The sequence below is a fragment of the Prinia subflava genome, chromosome 1 (genome assembly GCF_021018805.1).
Source record: "Prinia subflava isolate CZ2003 ecotype Zambia chromosome 1, Cam_Psub_1.2, whole genome shotgun sequence".
Taxonomy (NCBI): domain Eukaryota; kingdom Metazoa; phylum Chordata; class Aves; order Passeriformes; family Cisticolidae; genus Prinia; species Prinia subflava.
In genome coordinates this window covers 82,641,270-82,668,524 of record NC_086247.1, presented here as the reverse complement: position 1 = coordinate 82,668,524, position 27,255 = coordinate 82,641,270, and the positions used below count along the sequence as shown (strand labels likewise).

The window sequence follows — 27,255 nt, the reverse complement described above, 5'->3', positions numbered from 1 at the left end:
AGATTTCTCTGTCAAAACCATAAATGTATTTAACTGTACAGTGTTCTGTATAATGACCAGGTTGTGTTAACACCCCTAAACCCACTGAAACCAACACAGAGTTCAGCTGTTCCCTTCATGCCACTCTGCATCCCAGAAAGCATAGAGGCTATTTCCAAGCCAAATTTCTCCCTGTGCTCACACCCAGATAATTTTGCCCATCTCCCTCATGTCCCTGCAGATATTGCACCTAAGTTATGTTTTCCCACTGGTAGACCAAGTATCACTATCCTTCTCTCCTGCAAAGCAGGCTTTGGACATGACATGAAGGCTACTCCTCCTAACAGGTCCCAGGCAGAGCTTCCAGTGGCTGCCTGTTCTTCCAGAGGGATGGAGGTCCTGTCTTTAGAAGTTCAGCCTATGGACTCATTTCTGGACCACGCTCTTCTTCCTTTTCTGACTTCACGTGGGAGGCCTGCCTTTGATGCTGTAAAGCCAAGTTCCTATCAGCCCCCAACATAGGGAACTGAAACTCAAAAATAAGGCCATGCCTGCACCCTGGATGCTCTGAGCTGCTCCTGTGTGATGATGCACCAAGCTGGGTGCATGGTGGTACAGTGCAGGAACTCTGGGGCTGCACTACTGCATCCACTGTGTGGGAACAGAAACTACTAGTCCAAGAGCCTTTGTATTGATTCCAAAAACATGCAGCCTGTTCTACTATTGGAGTTTTGAGTATGCCCTGAGAAAGTCAGCTTTGGAATTGAACTGTTAGGCTATCTTAACCTCTGGCAAATTGAATAAAGGTGCCTGGGCAGTGGATGGTGGTAATCTGTCTCTCAAGACTGTCAGAATAGCCCCCAGTCTCATGGAATGTTTCCTGCCTACTGGTCTCAGTGCCATACAGCAGTCCTGGGCATGTTTAATTAACTAGGATAGATACAACCTCAGGCTGCTTTTATCATCTGCTCAGATGCTGACTGGCTGCATTTCTCACTCTCAGAGCTGATTCTGCTATTGCTGAGTACCTGAGTATTTTTACTGGCATACAACTGCTGTCTCTTACAGGACAAAAACCAGTCAGCTGTACCTAAACTGACTACAATTTGCAAACTGATAGAAATAAATATGCAAATATGACATAGTAACTCGTTCTGTAGGAGTGTGTGGTTCTGTGTCTGTGGGTAGTCTTCTGAAACTCCCTAAACTCTCAATAAACCCATGCAATCATCTTTTGTTACCTACGGTTTTGTTAAAGTAAAACTTTAAATAAAATGTGTCAGATATTGTCAACCTGAGCTTATGCAGATGTTAAACCTACTTGTTTTTTACAGGTAATGTTGGCAGGTATATATAGCCTATCGATTCTTAACGTAAAGTGATAATACTTTTGTGTGCATTTAATGGTTCTGAAATGAAAATAGCTAATATGTGTGCTCTCACCAACACTCAGATGTTTCCAGCATAGAAATTTTAATTTGAAGAGAATAACAAAAAGAACTCATCTCTGTCATTAACTAATGTCATGCAACATTTCATTTTGAAGAACAAAACAATTTTTAAATTATAGGAATCTTGAAAATAGCCCAATTCCTAACTAATTCCTATTTTCACACATTATAACCAACCTGGGAAGAAATTTACCTGAGTGTTTCTCCCCCTTTGGATTACAATGTATTAACAGCATTAACAGTGCAAAATTAGCATTCTCTGAAGGACAGGAAATAACTGCTGCAAGGAGATTTTCTACTTCATAGCATCAACAACATTGTAAGCGGTTGTCTGACAATAACTTAAACCTTTTTCCTTGTAATACTCATAATTATCAAGTATTATTAGTCATAATTAAAAAATAAGATCAATAATAACAGAAGTAGAGCACTTCTGGCTCTGTCCAGACAGTGAGAACAAAGACTTTTGTCACCTACCAATTGTGCATCCAATCGCAAAGGTGTTTGCAACCATTCAGTACTTTTTCTCTAAGATTACAAAGAAAATAATGCCAACTGAAAAACTGGAGGTTTTGTTCTATGGTATAAAAGAGCAGCTATAAAACATTAGGTCTTCCTGAGAGGAAGACAGCCAAACAGCCAGAAAAAAACCCCAAAAGAGAAGTATTTCAAGCCACATTTGTTTTTTGGCTCCTCACCACTGAAACGGACAAAAATTAATCAAAAATCCCCATTTCACTCTTCCTCCTCGCATTCTTTTCCCTTTCACTGAAGAGAGATTTCAGTGCTTTGTGAAGTTTTTGGAAGAAAAAGAAAGTAATCAATAAAAATTAAAGCTTTAAAAGTAAATTTTGGAGCATTCTACATGTACTTGAAGAAGTAGGAAAACAGGCTTCAAATATCTGCTTTGAAACAGGCAAAGAAGAGGCATCTCAGATTGGACTTCCAAAGCCAGAGGGTCACAAGAAATTTGGTTATGCATTGCATTGCATCTCTCATGCTTATTTTATGCCACTTTGCATAAATAATTAAGCATCCATGAGAAGAAAAGAGAAAGGAGAAGGATCTTATAGCTCTGCAGTTAGGATACTCACCTGAGAATCTGGAAACCTGCTTTCAATTTTCACTCAAAATAACATTTGTCTGTCTCACACAGTGGAGCAACAGTGCTGGGATGCAGAGCAAAGATGCTGCTGCCTGAAATATCCAGTATCCTTTCTCAGGGTTTAGAGAATGCAGGCTTTCATGTGGAGGACAGAACTGACTGATATTGCTGGGACTCTCTTAGTGGGAATCAGTTGCAGATCTCCTTCCCTTTTGGCTAACACACTGCACATCCCATTTCTGTCCAGTCATGCAGTTCTATAGATATATCCTAGATTCAGAGTTATGTCTGGAAATGGCATATTTTGGAAAAACATTATTTTATATATTTAAATATACTGGCCGGCAGATAGATTTTCACCCTAATTTTCACCAATCATTTCTGAAGACAGAAAAAAAATGTTTCTGAGGTTGGCTGGTTCTCTATACTATAATCAGCACAGGCTAATCATTTGCCATTTTCTAAGTCATGCAGTAGACTTGGTTAAACTTTAGGGAACAGTTGTACGTGCAGAGGCTTACTTTTAAACTGCTGACACACTGCAAACTGCGAAAGCACCATTAAAAAAAATTAGCATTTCTCAATATAGGTCTCTAAAACACACACATAGTTTAAAATAAATTGACTGAACATTTAAACCTGCTTAATTTTGGAATCAATTCCACGTTTGAAATAATCTACAAGTTGAAACAGCTGAAGCATAAAATGTATTTGAAACCGAACAAGTTTAAATATTGAATCAATTTTGACATAAATGTGTTTGCATATTAAGGCATTAAAAATGAATCCAGTTTAAATACTAAGCTGATGAGAGAAAAAGCTGTGCTAGGGAAAAAAGATTAAGGATGACCACTAAAATTACAACATGCCCAAATATTAGAAAAACCTGCAGTTTGTTATTTAATCTTAGTGAAACAGCTACGGTTAAAGGAAAAAAAAAATCCACTAAGCGTTGCTACGTAAGCGAGTGAGTAAGGCACTGAGAGCACTGAATGGTGATGGGTGAGGAGTTTTACTCAAATTTTACTCAGTGTTTACCTGATTTCAAGGGCCATCGTACAAAATCCTCTTCCATTTGCAACTCTACTTTGTTTTTTTAACTTTTAACTTCCCTAAGGAGTGAAGGAAGGGCCCACAAACCTCACCCTTCTACTCAGCAAGAGTACTCACCAGCCATAACCCCTTGTACTCACAAGCCATAATCTTTAGGTGGGTTAGCTGTAATTGATTGGGACTTAAAATGTGACTTTCTTCATGTAATCAAACACACCACGTCAACCTCTCTGCAGTCTGCTGCAGACTGAGGGGAAATTGCCTGTGCCTTGCACCCTGCTTTCCAAGTAAAGAATAAACTACAGGTCATGGCATGGTCTTGATCGTCCTTTGGCTATACCTGTTTGTGCAGGATGCACTCTGGGGCATATGGGGAGGAAGTGAAGAGAGAAGAAACCTCTGTAGGTAGAAACAAAGTAGGGTAGAAAGCTCTGCAAGTAAAAGGAAAATAATGGCAATGGGGCAAATGTGTTCAGGCAAAAATAAAAAAAACCCAAAACCCACCAACCCACCAAAACTTACATGTTACCATCAGCAATTTCCTTAGTCAAGAAGTCAGGCTACATTAAGGCCCGTGCCTTGGCCCCATCCAGCTGCAGGAGGCTGGTAAGACTGGCAGGAGGGAATGCGTTTTGTGGCTTGCCAGCTGAGCGCTGCTGCTAGAAGCAGCAGCAGGTTCAATAGCTCAGCCCACATTTTTCACCTGAATTCAGATGACTGAATATTTCCAGATTTCATGCTGTTTAGTCAATTACTCACTTGGGCTGCTCATCCTCTGTTGGGAAAGCTGCACCCACCTTGCTCTGCGTGCTGCTCTTTACATTCTGCCTCCAATGTTAATTCCACAGCCAGAGGGAGATGACTATTGCTTAACCACTTCACCTCTGAAACTGCCCCTTTCTCCACGTCACTGCCCGGTGCTGTTCCTGCTGTGGAGAGGAGCAGAGCTTAAACAGATGCTCTGGATAAGGCATATGCTCAACAGGCACAACATAGTCTCTGGAAAACACCCTGTAACCATGAGCTAATAGCAATAAACCCTTCATGTGGCAAGTTTTGGTGCTCACCAGGTCTCTTGAGACCTGCTTGTCACTTCTGCTAGACTTCACAGTGCTGACTCCTACTAACCTCAGTGGCAAAGCCCATAGACCTCCACATCTCTCCTTGCTCTAGGCACAAGAAGGCAGCATTTTTGTAAGGAGGAGTGAACGAAGGGTGTGAAGACTTGCATATCCAGAGTGCTCTGTCCATATCCACCAAAATAATAGTTACTGAGAATACTAACAGTCTGTGGGCTAAACCATTCCTTGAGGAGAAGGACCACTGGAATGGAGTCTGTTGAAGTTTCAAAGAGGATGGCAGTTTTAGTTCTTTGCACTCCTGTGTGGAAATGTCAAATAAGTTATTTTTTACCAGAATTTTATTTTAATAATAGAAAAGTTTATGCATGACTAGAGCTAATGTCTGACAGTGTGAATTCAAAGACCATTAAACTGTGATTATCAAAAGATAATGCTAAAGAAGTGCTCCCTGTATTTGTGCAATGCCCATCAAAAATAGAGTCTTCAGAGAAAAAAAAACAATGATGTTTGACAGTAGGAGGTGTAGAATCAGCCTCCTGCCCCAAACTGTGGAATTCCCCACTGTAAGACCAGGGCACACCCATCCTATCACTCCTATCTGTATTTTAGGTATTTGTCTGAATATTTTGAATAACAAATATTAGAACCTGAATATATAGTATTTTTCCACTACTCTTCATCTTCACTTGCATAAATTCTCCTCTTGGTCATAAGAATGGCACAGTTTACTCTGTGACATGTTACACATCCCTTGAATAGGCTGACTGGAATTTACTCATTTTTATTTGGTTTAGGGTCACAGAGAGATTTACTAACATTAAAGAGTGGGAGTAGTACCTCAATAACTTTATCAACTGCTCATTAGCCTTTTTTTTTTTTTTTTTGTTCAATTGACCTGTGATCCATGAAAACGGATGATCCATGAAGCTGTTCCCCAAAGCCTTATGAATGCATTTGCATCACTTGACACAAGACAGCTCATGGAAGGGTTGCACGGCCCTGGGTGCACAGGAGCACAGGCAGTCCGGAGGGCAGCAAGACAGCTACACCTGTTTTGCACCACAGAGAGCAGATGCAGATGCTTTGCACATGCTAAAGAAAACTCCTCCAGAGCACTCTACTGTTTCCTTCTGAGACAAAGGCCCTTCTGAAGCACATGCTGCTGAGCTGTATCTCTCCACATGCTTCTGTGAGAGAAATCCCAAACAAAGCTCTTCTTGGAGAGGCAAAGCAATATCCTTTATTCTCTCAAGTGTGGAGAGGTTGTCATTAACTTTATTGGGGTTAAAATCTAATGCAGCATTTTTGTCAGCCCTAGCTGTGAGGACTGGCTCTGTTGGACAACTCCCCAGCAGCTCCAGAGCACAAGACCACCTGCTTCTGCATGAATTTTCTTTAATTTCCTTCCTTCAGTCATTCTCTGACAACCTTTCCTTCATCTTTTATCGCATGTGAAGCATTTTCTGCATAAAAAGAGTGAAGGAACTTGATCCTGCTTGTTCCTGTCTCAGACTGAATAGGTTAAATTGCCATGGTTACCTCTCCTGTGCTGCTAGGCCTTGAAATACATCTCTATTTCACTTTAGCATTCCAAGCTCAAAGCTGAGCTCTAGACAAATTTAGGAAGACTTTTCATCAGGATATTAGCTCCCCTTCCAGAAGTCCCCTTTTGGGTTTTGTTCATGCCTCCAGCTTCCTTCTGTGCCTGTTTAAACCAACAGTTGCAGCAAACCTCCAAATCAACAGCCTTGTCAGGATGAATAATCTAAAATTAATGTGCACTTGTCGACATGCATTACTGTTCCTGACAGAGATGCGTTGCCTGCGCTGGCTACAAACCGACAATCCTTCAGAAGAAGTTTGCTCACTGCAGACCAAGGGCTGATGGAGAGCCACGATAGGGCTGGGAGTCGGATTTCACATGGTAAGTACAATGGCTCCTGACATATAAGACTCAGAGTGAATTCACCAAAGACCAGGCTGCTTACTTTTTTCCCTGCTGTTTGCTTTATTCTCACTGGTGATGGTTATCGCATTTATACAGCACCTCCTGAGAAATCATCTAGATGGGTTTTGAACATCTTGTTTTTACCACCCTCAGTTTCAAGTTGTGGAGCAGAAGCGTGAATAATCCAGTACACCACCACTGTTACATTACAAACGCATACTTTCCCTTTGTGCCTGGTGCTCCCACTCCTACCTCTTTTTTTTTTTTTTTTTTTTTCCTATCCTTAGCTCTTGCAAGCCTTTCTTGACAGCCAAGTGTGCTCTTCTGCAGTACTGAGGGCAAGCTGCAGTGAGAGATGGGGGCTGTGGACCCAGAGAAATGCCATTTATGAGACCAGTTTAGGGTTACAGTGGTTAGCACTGTGTCTGCTGAAATAGTACATCAACCTGAAATGAAAACAAGAAAATAAAATACAGCTCTGATTTTTTTTTTTTTAATTTTTTTTTTATTTTGCCCTTTTTTACATGGCTCAGTAATCAGCATTCAGCATATTGCTGCATTTTTAAAGTTAACTGTTATGGAATTAATGAATTCTTCTTCATGAATACCAAAGGACTCGGTCTTTTGCAATTTAATAGGTAACAGAGTTGCTTTAAATAAACTGTCGCTTAGCTTTCATATGTCAACACAGTTGTATGAAAATTGAGAAAGGCTTTTATTTTTGGTTCTGCTTAAACTTTCTCACTCACACACCCTCTTTGCTCAGCCACAGCTTTGGCTGGATACCTTTGTCTTCCAAATCTTTTCATTCCAGAAAGAGCTGGCAGTGGTGGGGTGGTAGTTCACAGGAGGATGAACTTGTAAGGGGGAACCCAGAGCACTTTTGGAAGCCCAGAGGCCAACAGTGTGACCCATTGATGGGATGTGTTTGGGGGAAGAACAGGGGCACTGCCCATGCTGAAAGCAGTTGCAGCCTGGCTGCTTTGCCTCCTTTGACCAAAGACAGCCCTTGGTGCCCAGGCTCACCCTACCAGCACCTGCTCATCCCAAATTGGGGCTAAGCTGGCTTGAAACAGAGGTGACTGAGCACTACAGCCCTTGTGTCCATACCTTACACCTAGCTCCCACCTGTATCTCATCCCCTGGCAAGGACACCATGGGGAGCAAAACAGTGTTTCTGTCCTCTGAGCCAGCACGCACCAGGGAGGAGGCACAGATGCTGACATTTTAGTGTCTGACTTCCTGGCTGCTCAAGGCACTGCAGCTTTCACCTTGGGAAATACTGGCCAACCGCCTCGATCTGGCTGGATGAGCCCTCAGCTGGGAAAAGCCTGCCCCTAGGAAAGGCTGTTCTTCCCCAGTGCTCCCCTGAGATGCTCTGGCAGTCTGCCTGCCCACTCCTGTGCCCATCCAGCCACTAGCAGGCTGGAAGTGCATCTCTCTGGCTGCCTGCTTTGGGGTGGCAGCAGGGGCAAGATTTTACAGAGGCAGCTCCTGGCAGTCAGAGAGGAGCAGCCTGCTCCTTGGAAAGTGCAGCCTGCCTGCAGGGAAAGACGTGACTGAGGGACAAAGGGAAAGAGGGAGCAGAGAGAGACGCTGCAGAGGCTGGGGCAAAGGGTGGAAACATCATGGGGAAGTGATGGTATGTGAACAGATTTGCAAGCAGGAGGAGCATCCCCTGATGCTCTTGCTAAGAGATGATTCTAGGTAATTTCTGGGGAACTGTAAATTATTTTTTGTTATTGTTTTCCCCTGCTCTCTTTCCACTTTTCTAAGAAGAAAATTACCTAGCATTTACTAAGCTGCACAAACAGCTAGTTGGCAGCTTTCAGCATATTTGGAAAAACATTTCCTTGGCAGAATAGCATACAGGTTTGTAACTCTGAGATGACATCACAGTAATACACCAAGGGGCTCAGATTAGTGTCCCAGCAGATTACACATAAAAGAGTTACCAGCAGTGTCTTCTCACAAGGGACTTATTGTGTTAGAAATACATGTTCCTGGCTGGTACTGAAGAACAAACATCTCAGCAGCCCTTGGCTAATGATGCGTAGCTGGTCTATTCATCCTTTGCCCACTGCAAACAAAACTGAGGTTTGGATGTGACGCAAGCTGAGCTCTGGATGTACAGCATGCCATTCCTTGCTCTTGCCTTGGGACTCCTCTCTATCCAGGGAAAAGCATGCTGAAGGACATCTGAATTTGAGCTAGGAGAGTTTTAGAGACTGGAGGAATGAGAGATCATGTGGGGGGAACCAAGAGCAAGCCATTAAACTGCAGGAATTAGCTCCCATTATATAGTGAGGTTTAATGGCTAGGCACGCTCATATCTATTGTGAATGTTCCTGCAAAAGCTCTGGAAAGTTGAAAGCTATCAACATTTTAATAATAAAAAAAATCCAGCTTGTGCACTCAGATGAACTTTTAAGGTCTCAGTGCAGGGACGACACACAGGCAACAAGGTTCAGGGAGCTGTGTTTATGTGAAAAGGGAAAAGGGTCAGTTTAAACCCAGGTGGACTCTGAGTGTTGACTTGATGGGCACTCTGAGCCTCTAAATCATTGTGTCCAGCACCCAGCTAACACTGGGCTGGAAACAGGCTCTGGGCTGCTGTAGGCTCAGATGGTTCTCTGCAATCCCTGTTTGTTCACTGCCCTGCAGGTCCTGGGAGCACACAAAAGTGGAGAACAAAATAAAAGCAGTCCCTGACAATGGTTTTCCATGGAGAGCATCAGGCTCTTAATGAGCCATATCTCACCATATAGTGTTGGTTTTATGTACCTCTCCATAGGAGCTATGTGAGCCAACCTGAGTTTTTTTCCTTTTTATTTTCCCTCTTACAAAGACAGGCTGCTGGGAGGCATCATCAGCGTACTGACTACCTGCTGCCTGTTAGAGTACAGGTTACATCTCTCCAGGTTATGCCATGGCATGTACCTATGAAGACAACATGAGGCGAGATCATGTCACAGAAATTAACAATGCAGAAAGACATTTTCTTGATTCACAGCAAGGCATTAACTTATACATCTGAGTAGTGGATTAAAGGCTTCCAGCAGTGACGTGGGGAGGAAGTAAGAGAACAAGCTGCCAACTGGTAAATATCCACACTAATTTTGCAAATGCAGGTATTTCATGTCTTTCCTAATCTAATCGTGAATGCAAACTGGATTACTGCATCCGACATGACAAGAATAAAACAGCACCAACAGACTCTTGAAATTAGCAGAGTGAGTTTGCTGGAGGAATTACATTGCTGATACAAGTCACTCTCATAATAAAGGGCACTCCTAAAAAGGGAAAAAAAAGAAAGTTGGAGACAAAATAAAAAAGCAGGAGTAGGCAGCCTTTTTCCCGTAAATGAGAGACACAATTAAGAGGCTAATTCTTTTTGAACTAAGAACAGACAATTTTCCCTTCAGATGCTCACTGCATCACAGAAATTAGCGAGACCATCTATGACCATTTGACAGGAGAATATAAGGAAGGATGTTGAAAATACCAAGGGCAGTGGAAGCACATTCACAAGGATTGGAAAAGATGGGCCCAGCAGAGATTTCTGGAGGTTCAGGGGAAAATCTAAGAAAGTACAGAAGTTAAGAAGAGCTGTAAGCAGGTACACCTCCTCCTCAGAGTGGTGCTAAAAGGGTTCTTGCCTGATTTTCTAATGCCCTCAGCTTTGGGCAGCCATACAAATCACTACAAAGTTACTGTAAAGCAAAAGCACTCAAAACTGGTTTTATATCTGGTATCATGTGCTAAACAGAAGTGCAGAGGAGCAGAGAGTCTAGCTCTGAAATCTACCATTTATTTCTGTGTCATTTTCAGGTTATTAACAGAGCCTTTACTGTCAGCAAAGCTGCTCTGCTCCTCTAAGCTCCTATCTTCTGTATGTAGCATGGTTGAGGTGGTTCTCAAACTACATAAATCATAAACCTGGAAGGAGAGGAATTCCATCTCAATCTAAGCTGCAGGCTGTTTTCTGCCTGCTACAAGAATGAAAGATAACCAAAGAGTGAAAACATGTTAAGAGAGTGATTGTATAAAGAAAAGTTCTAAATTGGAGAGGAAACAAAAAAAATGAAGGAGGTTTAAGAAAGTTAAAGTAATTTGAAAAAACATCTTTTACAGGTGCCTTTTGTGGAGAAACTGGGCTGAAAGCCAAAACGAAAAAGCTGTGACAGCAGGGAGGAACAGATCCCACAAAGACAAAATCAGAGAGGGGACTGTTTCTACAGGAGTGATGAGCAAAAACCCAAACCATTAACACTGCTATGGAAAAAAAACCAATTTAAACTGAAAAATTAAAGAAGCAGAAGTTATTTTTTTCACAGGTGTGGGGTTAATGGGTCTTGTAATCCTTCTCCCTCTTCCCATGCCTCAAACATGGATGTACTGCCTCTGATAACAAATGAGCTGGGGTCAAGAGGCTGCTTTCAGAGAGCTTCGTGCAGCACCAAGGCTTCCTAGAGGACAGCCATGCTCCTCCACTGTGGCAGGTGGCAGGAGGGCTGCTTACGAGCCCTTCCACTGGGGAACCTGGGACCAGCTGCCACAGCACGGCAAAAGAAAATAGTAGGACACTGAGCACAGCCTGCAGGCTTGTGGAATGGGGAGCAGCAGTGATGGAGGACTTGGAATAGGAATAGGAATAGGAATAGGAATAGGAATAGGAATAGGAATAGGAATAGGAATAGGAATAGGAATAGGAATAGGAATAGGAATAGGAATAGGAAGCAGACAGTGGTGAACACTGTGAAATCACCATCCCCAACCTGCACTGCATCCCAGTGCATGGAAAAACTGCCTTCAGGAGTGAAGTGTAAAAGAAAACATTAAACGACCAAATTAGTCAGGCTTGAAGCAAAGAGAAAAGAAAAAGCAAGAGCCAAAGAGAAGATGGAAAAGATCAAGTCTTGAGCTAGAAATGAATAAGCTTAAAGCTACTGAAGACAAAAATTAAGGCAGGAAACAGTAAAGCACTGGATATAATTAAAGAGAGCCAAGTGACCATAGCAGCAGGCTGATCTTAGTTCAGCTTAGCTGGTCTTTAATAAAGTTTACCATAAGGCACAGCAGAACACTTCGGTGTTAAGAACTCTTTCTGGAGTCAAAAACCAAAGGTGGTTTGAAAGGAAAGCCAAAGCCTTATGAGAGAAAAAGCCCAAGCATTAATGCTGGTTATTTCATCACACCCGTATGTTTTGGTCATCTCCTACGTCATCCATAATCAAGGATTTACCTCTGTTGCATCTGTCTTTGCCTCTGCCCCAGACCACAACAGCACTGAGGCAGAGCAGGTATTCTCATGTTGAGATACCATGAGGGCTAATTTGCCTTGGCTGAAAATGTTGCTTCTTACTTCTAGTTTTGTCTCCGCTGGCAATTTCTCAAGTAACATTTTTAGCTTGGCTGCAGCAAGCCTCCAGTTACAAGTTTCTCATCCTAATATGTCATTGTCATTAAAAATGTCCTGTCTACCGCTGTAATGGAGAAAGATTACACTTTTGGACATTTTTTTTCCTCAGAAGTAAAGCCTTAACCCAGTTCATTTTAGTCACACAATGGATTCTTACATCTCCCTCCCTTAAAAGCCTTCTATTAAGCTCCTATGTTGTTTTGGGGACATGTTTGGGAAGCCATGGCTGATTTTTTAGCCCCCCATTTTCCTAGCAAGAGAGGTGTGTCTTAACTAAAAAGATGAGTGAAGGAACTAAAGTCCGAGGAGGTAAATCAATAATAACATAAAGGTGAAGCAGACTTACTTTAGCTCAGTTTTTTGAGAAAAAACCTTGCCCTAAGCTTTCAAGGCATAGCATAAATTCAAACCACAACTCTTCCATAGTTTTTTCCAGATATTAACTAGGATTTTGCCCTACTAAGAAATTTTAGAGGTAAGAGACAAGAGGCTGCTTGAGGAGACCCTGCTTGAGCAGGGAGGTTGGAGGTTGGAGGTTGGATGACCTCAGGCGTTAGCTTCCAATGTTACCTATTTTGTGTTTCTGCAATTCTGTAACACAGCTTCAGTTCCTGGAAATCATGCTAGTTTTGATGGTATTCAAATAATACCCAATTTTAAAACCTAGGAGCCCAGAAAAGCAGCAATAAAATGTCTTTGCCTACATATGAAGATAATACTTCCTTCTCTATGCCTGCCACCCTAGAATTAGTCTGAAAATTACTGAATGCTCTCCAGAGCAAATCTTCCCACATGGTGGCATGATGTGGCATCCAACAAATCACATTCCTGTTTTTGTTCTCACAGATCCCATTCCCAAATCACAGAGGATGAGTCATGCCTTTCCTTTAGACCTTTTTCTTTTGGACTGATGAGAAGCCAGACTTGGCCAGGATCACTGAGAAGATGGCAAGTGGATTTTGCCCTAGAGACTGAAGTTTTCCATGACTCTACAGAAGATGGTTGTGCTGATCTAAGTGGTCCTGCCAGCACCCTTCATCCTCACAGTGACTGAGAAGCTATTTTGCCTAATAGATTTCACCAGTCAAATGTTCACTAATGAAAACACTAATGGCAAAATACAACACACAAATGCTACCACAATTTTCCGACTTTTGTATAGTCTGCACTTGAACCCATGGCCATTAAGTGAAAGGCTTTTTTTTTCTATCAGTCTCTAATAATTTAGTTACCTGTATAGATGTACTGAACACTTGGTTTGACTTATATGGGAATAAAAAGAAAATATAAGAGAAAGTGAGGAAAGGGATGGGGAAAAGGAAAAGGCAAAAGGAGAAGGGGAGAGGGAAGGAAAGCAATAAAATTAAAACTAACCACGTTGAAGTTATCTGGAGCCTGCACTGTACAAATAGATGCTGCAATGCAATGATTTCATGCTTTTGTCTTAATCTGAATATGCAATCCTGTTCTAGAAAGCCCCTATTGGGGCTTAGTGCCCAACACAGTAACAGAACTGCCCACACCTCCATTGAAATCCTTCTCTGTGCCCTGGCAGTCCATACATAAGGAAGGTGAAGGAGAGGGACAACCCTTTGTGTTTCCAACTGGCTGCTCCTGCCCATGGCGCGCTGGGTTTGTAACGCCGTGGCATTTTGCGGAGCGGCACTGCCTGATGATGCCAGATGGAAGCATTAGAAGGGCAGGATGTAGCTCAGGTTGGGGCTGTCTAGTAGTGTTGGCTGCAACTCAGAAGCAAGCACTGTCCAGCTAACACACTCATCCCAATTAAGGGTCAAGGCCCCACATGGCAGTGCCCCCACAATGCTGGCGCCACGCAGTCGCCAGGGAAGGGCAGTCAGCTCACATAACACTCCTTGGAGAGGCACCGGTGCAGAAGGAGCTCCTCTGACAAAGGAGACACAGGGACACGCACTGATTAGACAAAGCAAGTTAATGGAACTGATTTGAAACATTCTTAATTGCATTATTCCTGGCTAATTATTTTTTCTAGTGGGAAAGAGAAAATCCAAAAAGTCAACCAGTCAGAACTAATGAAGAAATATTTCATCGCAATCTTTTGCATTAATAATACCATGAAATGTTATGATGAATCAGAATGGTACAAACACAGTGAGTTAATTACAGGTTGCTCATTACAGACTCTGAGACTAGCACTAATACACTACACTGAGTGGACACAGAATCAAATTTAAATATAAAATAGCATCACTGATTACCCTGAAGTTTTCATCAGCGTAACACAGATCTAGATCAGACCCGTGGTCTGAATTTTCTGTTTGGTCTGCCCTATTTGGACAGGTAATTAGGTCAGCTGAATACCCTATTCTTTGACTTTAGCACATAAGTGGAAAAGCTTTGTTCACCAGCTCATTGTGAACCTTACCCCACTGAACCAAGGGCCCATTCAGTTATTGACTCCAGAAGTTAATGACTTTGCCCTATATTTTATGGGAGGGGGAATTTGGCTGTTCATTTGAGGGGCAAGGCAGATTCCTAAAAAGAAAGAAAGCAACAGTCACTAAAAGGGGCAGGTTAAGGTGAGAAACATGAAAAAATGTTCTGTTGGTTTGGGATTATGGGCATTAGCTGGGTTGCACAGTTTCTAGGACATAAAAGCAATTATTATTTAAACAAGCATTAAATCCAAGTCAGGGACTTGGGGTTTCACCAAGGGCTAGAAAGAATTTTCTCTTTTTGTCTTCCTCCTGCACCTCCTCCACAGTATTTCATAATTGAATGAGCCCACTGAAGGGGTTTTGCTTTGTTTTGCTGATTTTTGGATGAGGCATAACAGACTACAGGATTGTTCAAGTTTTGGCAATGCACATATTTCATTACAGAAGTTTCTCCAGCAGCACCTAATCAACACAGATTTTAAATTCAGGTAAGCATTAGTGATATTGTTATTCAATAGCTATTAATAAATTTTAAATGATAGTGTATTAGCCTGTTAACTACATAAGAATTATATCTCCTCAATACTTGAACAAATGAATTGAACAGTTCAAGGCACGTTCTTTTCTAGGGAGATATCTTTGTACTTGAGATGATTATCTGCTTCAGAAGTGGATTACAGCAGGTACATAGGGACTTTCTGAAAGTTAAGCAGGTACTTAACTGCTGTCCTGCAGTGGGATGGACTTCAGCACCATTAAATTCACCAAGGCAGAAACGTGCATCTTTTCTTAAGCATGTCCTTAACTGAACAGAGGCAGTGCCAGAGGACGGGGTGCTACTGAAAAACAGGGTCAGGCTTATGTCTCAGTTTTAACTGCATGTGGAAGAGTTGCATCACATTTATTTTTAACTTGGCTGGTTCCAAATTCACTCCATTTACAACAAAAAAAGAATATTAATTTGCAGTTTAGGCTGGGCTTTTCCTGCTTTGCCAACATCTCTCTGCTCCCTCCTCCATTTGAGAATATGATCCCTCCCAATGACTGCACCATTTAAAGCACAGGCTCATAATGAAATGACATAATTTTGCCATCCCTCTGTCTATGACAGAACCATCACATGAATGTTGAAGGACAGTGTGCACTGTGGGCCTTGGAGATCCTGGATAAATGCATACTACATGAGGGAATGACTCTCTCTTGCCTGTGGAACAGGGTCTGGGCAGGCATAGGAGGTACAACCTCCCTGCAGATGCAGTCCAGCACATCAGATTTACAGCCCACATCCAACTTATCTGCAAGCAAACAGCAGATGGTTTCTGAACATGCAGCAACCTGGGGTTCTGAGGATTTTGTTGCCACAAAAATACAGAAAATACCCTTTCCCTCAAAAGGTTTCCCCATCTGAGATCTGGGATTGGACTGTCTATACAGGACTCCATAATACAGGATCATCTCTATTATCAAGCACAATCCTAGCACAGACTGATGGGTCTCCAGAGTCTTTCAAGGCTGGGGCCCTGGGTACTCACACACTCACAGCCTGCTGCTTAAGACAGGGCTCTCTCTGCCTGTCTGTCCTGTCTAGTCACAATTAGTTTAAAATCTGTTGGCCAATTCCAATCTCAGTTCTTTCAGGCAGTCTCAGCTGGCTTAATTCAGAGCTGACAGCAACAGAAATCACCGGGGCCCTACACGTATTATGCAAAACTGGAACAAAGAGAAGAAAGAACCAAATGAATATCCCATGGAGAGAAAATCTACAGCAAGTTCCACTCTCTTAATTGTGGTTCTGACCTTGGCCTCTGCTGGACAGCCTGGGGATTTGGCTGGCCAACTAGCACAGGGGTGCTTCTCATTGATTAGATCCCCATGGCCTTGAAAGAATCTTTAGTTTTGTGTAGACACTGACGTGGCATGAGGAGGCAAAATTGAGATGTTGTTGGGGTGGCTGAGACAATAGGAGCCACAGCAGAGGGAATAAGGCTACTCCAGAGGAGGCATGGGCATCTATGGGTATAGGAAACAAATGTATATGACTCCAGGCTTTTAAAATTGTGCTGCTCCTGGAATAGCTTGTTAAATTTTATGATACTGACTGTATCCCTTCTTACTTCTCATTTGGAGGTTATATGAAACAAATCCCAAGGGAACTTTCACATCTCACTATGGGATAGAACTCAGCATTTAAGAGTTGGGAAATTAATTTTGCCTTTGTGGTCCCTAGTGACTTCAATTCTTTTAAGCCTGATTTCTGCTGCCTAAAATATTCCATAGTAACTTGTCACCATTATCTACTGCTTTACTAATGTTACTTAGGTAAATTATTATAATCTCAGCAAAAAATATTTTAGTATTTCCTTTACAACTTTGTTTAAGTAGTCTTAGCAGAATTAGATTAATGAAACATGTGCCTTTCAATATACTTCAAAGTAACTTTAGCAAGATATGTGTATGCCCATTAATTCTGCAGTAACAAGCAGATTGTATAAAGGCTGATTTTAACCAAGTAGCCACATCTTCTGTTTCTTTTGAAAATCTCCCTGTAATGTAGGGGGTTCGGTTCACCCTCAAAATCAAGCATTTTGGTCACTGTTAACAATATCCTTCACTAGGCAAAACTACCAACACTCAATAGATGTTGGGTTCACGGGTCATCTCTTGCTCTAAACATCCGAAACTGTTCTGCTTCCTTATGTAACTTCCTTTTCCTGCATCAGCACTGCTCCTATTTATCTACTGGCCTGGGCCTTCACGTCCTTTGGTTGCCTGAAAGCTGTCTTCACAGACTTTACAAGAAATGCCTCTCTAAAATATGCTCTAGTTTACAGTCAGATAACCCCTGAAGGCTCACTTCCAGTTGCTCTTTGGCATGTAATAATGCTGAATTAATGTACAAATAACTGTAATCTGTTTATTCTCAGGTAACTACCTTCAAGAGCAAAGCCATTATGTTATCAAGAGCTACATTACCGACATTACAATACCATTACCACAACCTATTGCTGCCTTAAATCTTCTCTTTCCAGTAGACCTTGTCTGAACACAGCTTCTACACAGACTCTCAAGTCTCAGGAATGTCAACCCTGCTTTTTTTGTTTGTTCATTCCACACACACACTGAATGCCATCTGAATTTAATGATGATGGTAATATGGCAATGCCGTGGAAATCTAAATGAAGATACAAGACTAAGACTGTGTCTTCTGTGGCAATTCTAAAGCAGTGCTATTTTAACTTGATCCATAGGACTTACTGAACATACTTCTGATGTCTTTATTAAAAGCAAAATAATACAGTGCACAATACTTGAATGGCATTTAAAGAAAATTTACTAGACAGTGTAAAAAAAGTGAAGAAAAAAAGCGCTACAATTTATCTACTCTCTATGTGGGATATGGAGCTTTTGAGAAAAAGAATGCACCTCATCTTTCCTGTGACATACAGAACCTGACAAGAAGATCTGTGACTATTTGTTGGATGGGTCAAATATAAGGGGAAAAAAAAAAGCTTATAATTTTTGCAAAAGCTTTCCACAGAGACCAAGACCTGGTGGTTTAGAATTTGAAGCTCTCTGCTGCTGAATGGGCTGAGTCTTTCTATACATTTCTGTACCCTAGTACCCAGCACTCTTTTAGAAATGGCTTTTAATAATAAATAATAACAGTGTAAGATGTAGCTTTGCTTCTTTTTTCTCCAAGGTCTACTGATATTGTCCTAGCCTTTGCTATGTGAATTGGTGAGCCTAATATTTCGAAGGAATTCAGTGCCAAAATTCACATGAATCTCAGTGAAGTTGGACTCAATCCTGCTGCTTAAGATACATTTGATAATTTTCAATTCTACCTTTATAAGCAAATATTTCATGCTTGAAGCCTGGCATTATAATGACTGAGGTCTGCTGTCAGAGACATCTCTGCACTTCCACAGTCGCAGTCTTTCCCCATAACCTTTCTAAGACATGTCCATTCCAGAGCAGGAGAAAGGCAAAGAAGAAGGAACACATTTGCTACAGGCTCCCACTGACACCCTTCTGCAGCAAACACTGCCTACTGGTCTGGACTGAGCAAGTCAGAGAATGTAACTATTTCATTTAGGCAGATGGGAAAGGACTTTCTTTTCCTTGCAGTCTACCAGTCACTTTCATGAAATAATTGGTTTTACTAGCATCCACTGCAATGCACTCCATAAACTGGGAAGAAATACTTTTGAAGGCTTTAGGCAAGACTGAACACAATTTCAGAGGCCTTTTCATAAGTGAAATCAACAATCCATGCTAAGCTATTATTAGAAGTTCAAGGTGGAATTTCTATCCTGGATTAAAAAAAATTATTTGAACAGCCTTGATTCAAAGTCTCCAGTAGCTCTTGGAAGGGAAAAGGACCCCATCACTCAAAAAATTCTTATGTCTTTATAGTTTTTCCGCTCTACCTTTCTCACCCTGACATATGCAACCAAGCTCCCCAGCGAGGGATTTCAGTGTTGTTGCAGGAACTCGTCAGAAGAGTGCAGTGTATGGTAACAGAGAGCAGTGCTGATGTCACACAACAAGTCTGGAGAGCAGAATCAACATCCTTCATTAGACAGGCCGACACAACTGAAGCAGAGTCATGGGTCCAAAATCTTGTCCATCTTCATCATCTGGCCCAGCAAGGGTTCCTGCCTCATCTCACTCAGGTCCCTTTGCTGGTCAGAGGTGCAGTGAGCACCTCCCTGCTCGAGGCTGGACTGGACCTCCTCTGTGATGTGGTGTGCAGGCTGCCTGCTGTGCCTGATGAGGTGACAACACATAAAGCCACCTCCATCTCTGGAACTCTGTGGAATTTTTACAGAAGAGTACATCTAATGGATGCTAGTAAAAACAAACTCCACTTGTTTTATCACAAGAAGCAAATAGGATGAACACATCAACTGTATTTAGGTACTTACATTCTGCTCCAATTTTAAAGTAATGTACTTAGTATATAATTTTGTAGCCAAGAAGTGTAGTAGAATGTAGTCTACTAATGCATAACACTTTTCATCCTGTATGCTGTAGCCAGACAGCTTTTTACAATTAGTAAGTAATACACATATATTCATTAAGAACTGCAGTACAATATACAAGGTGCCCATGGTTCTCCTCCTCTATTTTCTGCATGAAGAAAAAGAAAAGAAAAAAGGGTCACCTAATGTGACTAGAAGATGCATGCATAGCTAAGAATGAATACTAACTGTGTGCTCAAAAAAACCTATTAAAGCATTAGGGGAGGCATTAGTAATCCAACACTATGTACTTTACAACAACTCACTGCCAGAAAGAAATATAGTGAGGAGGAAACTAAAATGAAACAAACAAAGAAGCAAAAAAAAAAAAAAAAAAAAAAAAAAAAAAAAAAAAAAGTTATGATTTCTTCATACAAGCTAACTGAAATATTTGTAGCAGCAATATGGGACTGTTTCAGTCACAAAACAGCCTGATTGAATGATAATCAAATTAATTATCTACATTAGCCGAACAGTTGAGAGCCCAGGTTGAAATTTAATAAACCACACTGCATGAGGATGCTTAAAGATAAATCACAGCATGTGACTCTGTGAGCATAATTTATTTTAAAACACTCCACTGTTTCTGCAAATTGCATCTATTAAAGCTAAGCAAAAGCTTCAAATCCTTTCAAAGGTGAGGACATTTTGACTGTGCTGCTTCTTGTTATTTAAGATGCACTTCACAGAATCACAGAAACACAGAATGGGTCAGGCTGGAAGGGACACACAGTGGGTCATCTGGTCCTACCTCTCTGCTTAAAGCAAGGTCATCCCAGAGCACATGGCACAGGATTGCATCCAAGTGATTCTGGAAAATCTCCAGTGAGAGAGACTCCACAACCTCCCTGGGCAATCTGTTCAGTGTGCAGTCACCTGCACAGTAAAGAAGTTCTCTTATTCAGGTGGAACTTTCTGTGCTCCAGTTTCTGCCCATCGACTCTTGTCCTGTTGTTTGGAAAAACCAAGAGCCTGTCTCCTCTTGACACCCTCCCTTCAGATACTTATAGACATTGAAGAGATCCCTTCTCAGTCCTCTCTTCTAAAGGCTGAAGAAACACAACTTCCTCAGCCTTTCCTCTTGAGAGAGATGCTCCCATCTCTCAATCACCTTTGTCACCCTCCACTGGACCTGCTCCGGGAGCTCCCCTCTCTCTTGTACTGAGGAGCTCACAGTTGGACACAGCACTCCAGATGTGACCTCACCAGGGCTGAGCAGTGGGGCAGGATCACCTCCCTTGGCAACAACTGACCTGCTGTCAACCATGCCCCTCCTAATGCACCCCAGGATACCCTTGACCTTCTTGGCCACAAGGACACACTGCTGGCTCATGGACAGTTTGTTGTCCTCCAGGAACCTTAGGTTCTCTGCCTTCCAGCAGGTCAGACCCATTTCTGATGGTCCATGGGGTTATTCTTCCCCATGTGCAGACCCTGCCTTTTCCTTTGCTGAATTTCAGAAGGTTCCACTCTGCCCATCTCTCCAGTCTGTTGAGGTTGTTTTGAGGAGCTGCGCAGCTCTCTGGGATATTGGCCACTGCTCCCAGCTTTGTGCCATCAGTGAACTTGCTGAGGAGGCCTCTGCCCCTTCATCCAACATGGTGGTGAATATGTTAAAAATACTGGGCCTGGTATTGAACCTTGGGGGACACCACGAGTGACAGACCTCCAACTAGATCCCATGACAGTGATTACAACCCTCTGGGATCTGCTCTTCAGACAGTTCTCAATCCACTTCAATTTGTGTTCTTTCCAGTAATTCTTGATGAAATTTATGTGGCAGTCATGATAGGAGGAAAAACATGGATCCAACCCCTTTGCCTAAGCTTGATCCCATCTCATCTTTTCCTATTTTCTCTCTTGAGCTCACAGTCCCAAACATATTTGCTCCACCTATTCCCCTAACATATACGCCAATGTCCTGGGCACATGACCCTCTGTGTATACAGCTACTCCACATTTACTATTTGTTGTTCCTATGCTAAAAGATGTCCAGGGCACAGGCAGCATGATCTCAGCTGCTGATGGGGCTGGAGAAGACACGGCCACAAGCTTGTGTCTTATGCAGAGACACACCCAGCTCTGCCCAAAATATGGGAAAGAGTGTGCCAAATGGCTACTTTGTCACCTCCTACAAGCCCTTTGATAACAGCCAGGGCAACTAAGAGGAGCCAGGCCAACCAGACTGCGACACAGCTCCCCCCTCCTCCCAGCTGGCAAGACCCTGGGCACAGGGATTGTGCCAGACCGGGGCGGGGCATGGGAAATCACGGGGTGGGAGAACTTCCCACTGCTGCTTCCACAGGGTTTGCGGGAGAGCACAGCGCTACCGACAGCACGGCTCCAGCTGTGGGGGGCCACCCTCCCCCTTGGTCACTGTGTGCCTGTGGGATGTGGGGCAGCAGGGCTGTCTGCAGAGCCATGGTGGGCAGGGTGGCCTGAGGGCCAGGTGGCTCCTGATGGTCCTGGCATGGGAACCGTGCTCCTGTCCCATGCAGGGACATGGCACCTGTGCACGCTTGAGTGACGTGTGTACTCAGGACCCACAAGGTTAATTACAATGCCACCTGTAGGAGGTACTTTCCCACAAATACGAACCTTCTGTTTTTTCCATATGCTCCCATATGGTCCAGTTTTCTTCATAGTCAGAGTCGTACTAGAGCTAAGAAATGACAGCAAAGCTTTACTTGTGTGCCTGTAATGTCAAAACCAGTCGTCACCTGACTTTGATAAATCCAGGGTTTAAAAAAAAAATTTAAATAAATTTCATCTTTTCCTTCGACATTGTAACTTAGGAATAATTTGCATTCACAAGATACATGAAATTTGACAGATTTTGTCATGAAACATTTTCATTTGTTCCTGTCAAGAGGTCAGCGAGAAGACTCAGATTCTCTTATCTTGGTGTCTTCTCTGCAGCTTTCTCACTTCACACCCTTGCTGCAGTCCAAATATGCGCTGATCTACACACGTAGAAAACACTACAGAAATCAGATACGATCTCTGTTAATCTTGGGAGGAACAGAAAAAACAGTTTGATTGTGATGCACTACAAAACACAGTATTAATGTGTGATGTACTACAAAACACAGTATTAATCCCTCAAATAATAGCAGAATAAGCACAAATGTTCTTAATCAATTTCTACTAATTCTTATCAACAATAAGGAAAAAATCAGATAATAAAAATGCTTGAAACATTTCAGGTTTCTCCACATGGCGTCTGAAAACAGACTTTGTTAGCAGATTGACTGAAATCTCTCTGGTTTTAGAGATGTGCAAATGGTTGTGAGAGGAATGCCTGAAACAAGCCACTTCTAGAGAAGCTTTGAACAATAAAGAGCCTCTGTTTTCCAGTGAATTGTGCATATGCACACAAACGCTCATCCATAATGTGAATTTAAAATAATCCTGATGGGAGCGAGAGGGGGGAGGGACACATGGAAATAACTAGGCAGACTTTGACCCTTTGTGTCAGAAAACAAAGCCTGGTAGTTCAAATCTGAGATAGCAGCTCCCATTTGACATGGTTTCAACAGACGTACACGCCTTCTGGCTTAAGCCTGTCCCTAAAGGATACTAAGACCAAGCAAAGCTTGCTTACAAACCACCCAACCACAACACGATGGTTTTAAGTGGAAACAAATGAACGGAATAGATGTAATTAAAAGTTCAAACTGAATTAGTCAAAATCGCTACAGCTTCACTTTACAAAGTCAGTGAAGGGCAGGAATGGAGCATCTGGAATAGCTGTTTGGCATAGGGTCACTACAAAGATGAATTAGGGTTAATTTTCTGCTGGAGTGTAGGTCAGGCACTGTGCTATGGCAGAACACTCAATTTACTGGGTATGTTTTGGCCTACTTAGAACTTTAGAAAATAAATATTACAATGTTAAATTAAATATGCTCTGTGACAAGGACTTGCAACATTGGGAGAATGTGATTTATATGCAATTGGCTCACATATACCATCTAATATGATATGCACAGTGTAATGAAAGCTCAAGGGTCTGATCTGCAGTGCAGAGACGCTTTACAATCCTTTTTCAGGTTGCACATTGTTTTTTCTTCCTCCTTTTCTTTTTTTTTTTTTTAATGACTACATCAGTTAATTAGTGGTTATGTACTCTGTCTCTTTGCCTGGCCTAGCTTATCCCTACTGCAATAAATCTCTTTTCTTTCACTCTCCCAAGGATCATTACAACTTTAGCCAACACTGTCAACAAAACTAATTGAAAGCCACCTGCATTTAGGATCACCTTAATGAAAAATGAAGAAGTTAAGAAACAAAATTCAATCAACTTTCTAATAGTCTTTAATTTCCTATTAATTCACACAAGTGCAGAGGCAGAAAACCCCTTACATTATCCCTTTTGTTCTCATTGCTGGCCCTATCATCCAGTTCTCCTTACATCTGTAGAATTAGAAATTATTATTTTTGTAACCTAAATCTCCCATCGTTCTTTAATGTGGAACTAACAGTTTTACATTTCGTCTTTTTAACTGCTTCTGTACAAAAAAAAAAAAAAAGAAATGTACTTGCAAATAGCCTTCCTATTCTTTTTGCTAAACGTTTGGGTTCTTTTAATCAGGCAGGTCCAGATTCAGCAGAACTTTTATGGATGTCAAAGTCCACTTAAGCACTTACACAAATGATCTAAATCTTACAGCCTTTGATGACATTCAAGCATCTGCAGAAATCTGGGAAAAAGGCTGAACATGCAAGACTGAATAGTTATGGATTTTGTGAGGGAGGGCCTTGGTACCCAGACATGCAAAACCTCTGAGCACATACTAAAACTCAGGCAGGTGACCAAGTACTATTGAAGCTGATAGGAATTAAGCACATGCTTGAAGATGAACATTTTGCTACCACTGCACAGGAGCTCACAGTTTAGTGGAGTGAGCAGGAGTAAAGGAAACATTCTTGAGATAGCTTGGTGGCTATGCTGCTTCTCCTAACTAGTTTCACAGCTCATCCTTAATTGTGGAGAAATAAGCCTGGAAAAGGTTAAGAGTGGCTGATTTATTTCCTTCAGGCCAGCCGGAGCAAAATACTGAGGAAAGAATAAAAAAAACACAGAAGGGAACACGAGACAGATGGGACTAACGAGCATTTGTGCTGCAGCAGGGCTCGGATGTCCCAGTAAAGCCAGGGATCCCACAGCGTGAGACGCCGTGCAAACGTGTCAGTGAGGGTGTTCAGGGAAGGGGAGCTGCCTGTGAACACTGCATGTGGAAGTCCCTTTGAAGTCAGCAGAGCCCAAGCATGCAAGAGGTTTGTACTGCTGGGCCATCCGTTTCAAGCTGTATGATTAATGGCTGTCGAGTGTGCCAAGGCAGAGGACAGGCTCTCACAGGATGGCCACCAAAGGTATAATGAGCTGAGGAAGAAAAAAAATAAGGTCACAGATAATGTATAGGTTTTATTTAGTAGTCCACTGTTTACTTCCTATGAGTGTAAACATATCATTATTTCTCCTACTTCAAAAGAATAAAAAATCTATTTAGATGAAATAAGTTTAAAACAGTGCAGGTGATATGCAGTATGGGATAAACGTTACCTTCGTGCAAATGTACGCTTCTCTCATTGATTACAGTAATAAGATATGCAAAGAAAGATCAGAGGAATATAATTTGATCCTTTTCGGAAGCTACTCTGAAATCCATGCTGCATGTAGATAGAGTGTGTGCATGCACAGAAGAGGAAAAATAGTGAGGAATTAAGGCACTGCAGAACTTTCCCAGGGATGGCAAATTTCTGCTGCTTTAGAAGTGAACTGATGGCTACAGCAGGTCAGTGGACCTGGGAAAAAGGTGAGCCCCCCAGGTCATGAACCTGCAGTTTCAATGGTGCAATCATGGCTACAACACGCAGAAAAGACTTAAATGCGAAGGGATACAGAAGAACGAAAGAAAGGAAAAAGTACCAGTCAGGAATAATTATCACAGTGTATAAAACTTTCCACTCCTTTATTATCATAAATTGCAAAGTTTTATTGATGCATATTTTATCACAGCACTCTTGCCATATGTGATCTGAAGATTCAGAGCCTGTCCCCGGGGACAACGGTACTGATATAGATAATCAAGAATTCCTTTTATGCTCCTCTCAACACAGCCACAGCTCAGATTGAAATTAACATCTTTTACAATGAAACACCAGTTTTCTGCCACAACTAGACATGACAGCTGGAGAGAGAGACCTGCTTATCCAGTTATTCCTTCAAGTCTCGGTTTCATTACAGCCATGAAGATGTAAACTAAGTACAAAGCAACGCAGACGGTCACTGAATACCGGAAAAACGAATCTGCATGCAACCTGCCACATGAAGAAACGGGAAGAGAAATACTTCCAAATAAATCCAGGGATGAAAAGCAAAGATCAGATGCAGTCCCTTAAAAAAAAAAACAAAACGATGAAGAGGAATGCACAAGCTTTGAACTTGTGCTGTGTTCGCTGCCTGGACTAGACTGGGTGATGCTGTGCACACACGCATGTGCACACAGGAGTGGAACTCATGGCCAGAAAGAAACCCAGCATGGGGCTCTGTCCTACTTAAATCCTCTAAAGCAAGGATTTGACCTAGTGGAAGCACTAAGGCTGCTTAGAGTTGGTACTTGTTCCTAATTTTTTTTTAGCTTGACTGCTTCCACCTGTACCTCATCCCTGTTTCTCACGCTGCTGAGGAGGGGGGCATGGAAGTTGTTTTACCCTGCTCCCCATGGGGTCAAACATCACTGTAGCATCTGACTGTCTTCCTAAAGCATTAAACAACCAACATCTGCCATGTAGGTTCTCCCTCTCATCCTACTCCCAAGGGAGAACTGGGTATGCATTGTGCTCTTTTGTTTTGTTTTGGCACGACTTTGTTTTTGTTGTTTTAAATCTACAGGCTGGGTATGTTGGAAGGAAAACAAGGCCAGCATCTTGCTTGTGAAGGAGAAGGTGATGGGGTTTGAAATGGTCATTAGTTTCTGAGGAAGTTAGTTCCAAAGTCTCAGCCTGGTTTCCCAGAAGGCGCAGCTTCCTGCTGGCTGCTAGAGCTGATAGAAAGGTGCAAACTTCACAGACTGTCACAGGGAGCTGCAAGTGATAATGCACTGGAAAATTGCATCTGTTCCATGTGTAAAAGCAGTTCAAGTCCAGCTTTGAGCACTTGCCTACTTATCACAACATTTCAAATGGGCCTGTTGCTTTGTTATATTACATGCTGGGACAATACATAGCAGAACCTACTCCAGTGATCATTGTATTTTTTTGCTTTTCTTCTCTTTCCTGATTAACATCCTACAGCCTAGAGGTTATCTCCAAACAGGGAAGCACAGAAGAGAAGCTGTCAATGTGTTTTGAAACATGTAAGGGGGCAAATGTGTTGTTACAGGTGCAAGGGTGCTCAGGAAACATTTAAAGGCTATTGCACACCTTCATGTTAGATCAGGAAAGAAGTACAAAAAGGAAGGCACATGCCACTTTTCTAGCCTCATGTCTTTATCTTTCTACAGGCTGCACAAAACAGTACTTCTACATTTCAGTTCTGTGGATGAGCTCAGACTAAAAGCACGTGTAAAAGCAAGCCCACTTTTGGGTCATTATCAAGTAAGACAGGGAAAGAGAAGGCTATGAAAGAAGACAGATATGTGGCAGAACTGCAGTGTAAGGATCTAATTGAAATCATCAGCAAAAAAAAATAGCACTAACACATTAGTTGGATGAGTCTTCAGGGGATAAAAATGAGAGGGCAAGACCTCTCACCCTGCATTAGGAGACT

At 42.1% G+C, this 27,255-nt stretch overlaps 1 protein-coding gene across 2 annotated transcripts in view; it reads right to left on the bottom strand.

The window, feature by feature from the left end:
• The window catches only part of CDH20 (cadherin 20), a 119,151-nt gene that overhangs the window by 76,918 nt on the left and 14,978 nt on the right, over positions 1–27,255 (bottom strand). Inside the window, exon 2 of one of the 2 annotated variants that reach the window (XM_063400617.1) lies at positions 4,386–4,517. The exons of the other annotated variant lie outside the window; for it this stretch is intronic. The gene's annotated coding sequence lies outside the window, so the exon portion shown is untranslated. The remainder of the gene's footprint in view (positions 1–4,385; positions 4,518–27,255) is intronic. 2 annotated transcript variants of the gene reach the window in all.